At 52.7% G+C, this 4,654-nt stretch overlaps 1 pseudogene; it reads left to right on the top strand.

Annotated features, from left to right (window-relative positions):
• The first annotated feature begins 4,575 nt into the window (after positions 1–4,575).
• Positions 4,576–4,654, top strand: part of LOC136673388 (RNA-binding protein 25 pseudogene) — a 627-nt pseudogene continuing 548 nt past the window's right edge.

The raw sequence follows: 4,654 nt of genomic DNA, 5'->3' as shown, positions 1-4,654 counted from the left end.
CTACCTCGGTATGACATTTGAGGGACCAGCCACATCCATCTGTTGAGTCTCCCCTTCACCTTTTCCAGCACACCATCCAGTTCCTTTCTTCAATAACACTGTCCCCCAAATGCACACCGAGGTATTTAAACCCGCCCGTCCCCCAGGCCAGTCCATCAGGGAGTCTGGGTTCTTCACCTTCCCAGTCCCCGAGTAAAAACTGCTTCGCTCTTTGCCCAGTTTACCTTTGCAGAGGATAAAATGTTAAAATCATGTAAAACATCAACTAAAACATTTACATCATCTTGAGCACTGATAAGAACAACAAGGTCGTCTGCATAAGCAGAGACATGTAATGGGGCAGTACAATCTGGAACATAAAAACCCTCCAGTCCCTCCCTCAGCTTACAGAGCAGGGGCTCAATGGAGAGTGAGTACAACATACCCGACAGTGAACAGCCCTGTCGGATCCCTCTAAAAACTTTAAAAGGAGCACATAAACCACCGTTAACTTTCAGCACACTCTCAATGTCACCGTACAGAACCTTGATCATGGCAATAAAACCAGGGTTGAACCCAAAGCTCTCCAGAACCTTCCAGAGATACCCGTGTTCAACCCGGTCAAAAGCCTTTTCCTGGTCTAGAAATATGAGACCAGTCTTTAACCCCAATAGCCTGGAGACGTCCAAAACATCACGAATTAAAAAAACGTTGTCAAAGACAGACCTACCGGGTACACAGTACGACTGGTCAAAGTGAACCACCTGCTCCATCACCTTCGCCAGTCTCGAGGCCAATGCTTTCGAGAGCAGTTTACAATCGGCGCACAGCAGAGACACGGGGCGCCAGTTCTTCAGTTCGGACAGGTCCCCCTTTTTCGGCAGCAGCGTCAGCACCGCCCTCCTGCAACTCAAAGGAAGCTTTCCATCACGTATGCTGCACCCGAGGACCTCCAGCACATCCTGGCCGATGACCGACCAGAAAGTCTTGTAGAACTCTACTGGTAGGCCATCAATGCCAGGAGCGCGACCATTCTCCATACCATTGAGGGCCTCATGCAGCTCTTCCAATGAGAGTTCAGCATCCAGCTGCGCCGCTGCCGATTGCGACAGTCTGGTCATATTCCTGAGGAACCTGTCCTCCACCTCCTGCGTCGCCGTGCGCTCGCTCTCATACAGCTTTGAGAAAAAGCTGACTGTTCGCTTGCGAATGTCAGCAGGATCATTAAGGAGATCCCCTGATTCTGATCGCACAGCGTGCATGTACCGCTTCTGTCCATTTCTACGCTCAAGACTAAAGAAGAACTTAGAAGGAGCATCCAGTTCATTCACGCACTGAAAGCGTGAGCGGACCAGCGCCCCCTGTGCTGTTATACCCAATAAATCAGCCAGAGCAGCCTTCTTTTTGTTGAGAGCTCTAATATGCTCTAAATCTCCTGTGGTCTCCGCAAGACCCTGGAGCCCCACTATTCCAATCTCCAGAGCTTTAAGTGACCTAGTAATGTCCCTCGTGACATTGAGAGTATACTGTTGACAGAATAATTTAACATTGGCTTTGGCTACGTCCCACCATTGCTGAACAGAGGTAAAATCATTTCTCTTTGCTCTAAAAACACCCCAGAAAAAGGTAAAAGACTCTTTAAAATTGGCATCTTCTAAAAGCGTGGTATTAAAATGCCAGTACGCACTCCGCGGCTTCACCTTTGTTTTTAAGATAGTTCCCTGGACCATAGAGTGGTCAGAGATTCCTACCGGGGCAATAAAACACTGTGTAAAAAGAGATCGTTGGTGTCTAAAACAATAAAAGCGGTCCAGCCTGGCCAGCGAGAGCATGTTATCTTTACTGTGGGCCCATGTGTACTGTCTTTGTTCATCATGGAAACTTCTCCAGACATCACATAACTCATGGGCCTCCAGCATCTCGCAAAGACGCTTCCGTGAAGCCGCGTGAGGTTCGCCATGATTCCGGTCTGTTCTGTGTGCTGTACAGTTAAAATCTCCACCCAAGACTAAAAACTCTGTGGAGTCACAACTTTTTAAAAGAGAGCTCAGTGCGTCTAAAAACAGTAACCTCTCAGCCCCTAGTGTTGGAGCATAGACGCAGATAAAAACAAAAGTGTCTTCTTCAAAGACAGCCCTCACTTTTAAAAGTCGTCCCTTTAAAACTTCCTCCACTGTATAAGAGACCGGAATAAGAGACTGTGAGAAAAGGAGTGCCACCCCACCGCTAAGGGATGAGTTGTGGCTTAGAACAGCGAGCCCACTCCACTCCTTCGCCCACTCAGCAGCATTTTCCACATCACTGTGGGTTTCCTGCACAAATACAACATCGATACGTTTGTGCTTAACCAGCTCATAAAACTTTGCCCTTTTCTCACAGTCCCTTGCCCCATTAATATTTAAGGTGGCGATTTGAAAACCTTCCATTAAAAAAGGTAAAAAAGAGGGGACAAAAACAACCAGAGATAAAAGTCCGTTCAGGAGTCGTCTTCACACTGCACTTTGTTCAGTTTGGTCAGTAACTTTTTTAGTCTAAACGTCTCCTGCTCCGTAAAAACCCCCTCCCTCCGCAAGTGTTTGACGTCCCGTATGAACTGAACACTGTCTGGGAAATGTTCCTCCACCCTCACACCCTTCTGTCCTTTAGTAACTCGCAAAAACTTTCTAATTTCTTCAACAGTGTACAGTTGAGGCCTGTTCTCTTCCTGGGAGCACACAGACCATCCCGAGTCAGAGAGAGAGCCCTCACTGTCCGAGTCTCTGTCGTCCACTGCCGTCACATCTTGTTTGGCCTGTTTTTTTCCCTTTCCCTGGCCCCTCTTCTTCCTCTTATGAGGAATTTTAAAAACGGACTCAACCTCCATCAGGTTTACTCCTCCAGCCTCCTGTTCTGCTTCTCGGGCTGGAGCCAGTTCAGAACAGCTGTGCTGCACCCCTCCGTCCCTCTCCTCCACGTAAACACCACCAGAGCCCCCCCCACAAGGCCCCGCCGAAGAGGGCCCCACCTCGGCCGACACGGCCTCGGCAGCCACCCTAACAGCAGGCCCCACCGAAGATGACCCTACCACAGCCGACGCGGCCCCAGCAGCCACCCCAGCAGCAGGCCCCGCCGAAGAGGGCTCCACCGCGTCCGACGCGGCCCCGGCAGTCACCCCAACCGCAGGCCCCGCTGAAGAGGCCTCCACCGCGGCCCCGGGAGACACCCCATCAGCAGGCCCCGCCGAAGAGGGCTCCACCACGGCCGACGCGGCCCCAGCTTCCACCCCAACAGCAGGCCCCGCCGAAGAGGGCCCCACCACGGCCGACCCGACCCCGGCAGCCACCCCCACAGAGGGCTCCGCCAAAGATGGCTCCACCACGGCCCCGGCAGCCACCCCAACAGAGGGCCCCACTGAAGAGGGCTCCACCACCGCCAGCGCGGCCCCAGCAGCCACCCCAGCAACGTCGGACCCTACGGAAGAGGTCTCCACCACGGCCAACGGGGCCCCGGCAGCACCCCCAACAGCAGGCCCCGCTGATGAGTGCTCCACCACAACAGCGGACCCCACCGAAGAGGGCTCCACCACGGCCCCGGCAGCCCCCCTAACAGAGGTCCCCGCCGAAGAGCGCTTCGCTGCGGCCAACGCGGCCCCGGCAGCCACCCCAACAGAGGGCCCCCCTGAAAAAGGCTCCACCGTGGCCAGCACGTCCCCGGCAGCCACCCCAACAGCGGACCCCCCCGGTGGTGACATTTTACTGTTCGGGGTCCGTGCAGCCGGCCAAGCAGCAGTCGCAGGGGGGACGACCACCGCAGGCACAGCCACTACAGGCCCCGACCGCTCAGTACCCCCTGTCCCCTCAGTACCTGTATTAACTCGTCCAGGGCAGTCACGAATAAGATGTCCGACCTGTTTACACCCAAAACACTTCATACTATTTTCAGTCGAAGCAAAAACTGTATAAACATAACCATCCACTTTAAACTTCAGGACTAAGTCCAAACTTTCAGCTCCTCCATTCAACACCATGAAAACAGATCTTCTGAAAGACACCAAGTGTTTGAGTAAGGGCGACTTACAGGTTATGGGGATCTTCTTGATCGGGGAGACGAGCTTCCCAAAGCGGGAAAGCTCCTGAGCGATGTGTTCATCTTTAATGAAGGGAGGGACGTTGGACAAAATAATCCTTTTGGACGGGGTACTCAGGGGCAGCACAGGCGTGAACTGGTCATTAATAACTAACCCTTTTTCCACCAAAACAGCCGCGAAATGCTCGTTAACCAAAAACAAAACAAACGCGTTGCTCATTTTCGAGATGGAAACCATGTTCTCGTGGCCGACGACATCTACCGCCGCCGTACCACACTCTTCCATACTCTTCTCAGACTCTCACACAACAGGGTGTGGGAGGACGCCATGCTTCCGCCAAACGCCGACAGCAGACTCCCCCACAGGCCCTAGCTCCACAAACACACTACCAAACACACCTCACACACTCACACTCACACAAACTTCAGAAAAATCTGAAAAAAACGCACACGCACAAAAAAATTGGCAAAAAAAAACGCCAACCGCTCTCAATCACAACGCTCCGCTCACTCCAACGCTCACGCTCGCGCATGCGCACAGAGAGAGAGAGAGAGAGAGCGAGAGAAAGAGAAAGAGAGAGAGCGAGAGAGAGAGAAAGAGAAAGAGAGA

The sequence above is a fragment of the Hoplias malabaricus genome, chromosome 2 (genome assembly GCF_029633855.1).
Source record: "Hoplias malabaricus isolate fHopMal1 chromosome 2, fHopMal1.hap1, whole genome shotgun sequence".
NCBI classification, from domain to species: domain Eukaryota; kingdom Metazoa; phylum Chordata; class Actinopteri; order Characiformes; family Erythrinidae; genus Hoplias; species Hoplias malabaricus.
Note: the sequence above shows the minus strand (reverse complement) of the source record. Positions and strands in the feature narration are given on the sequence as shown.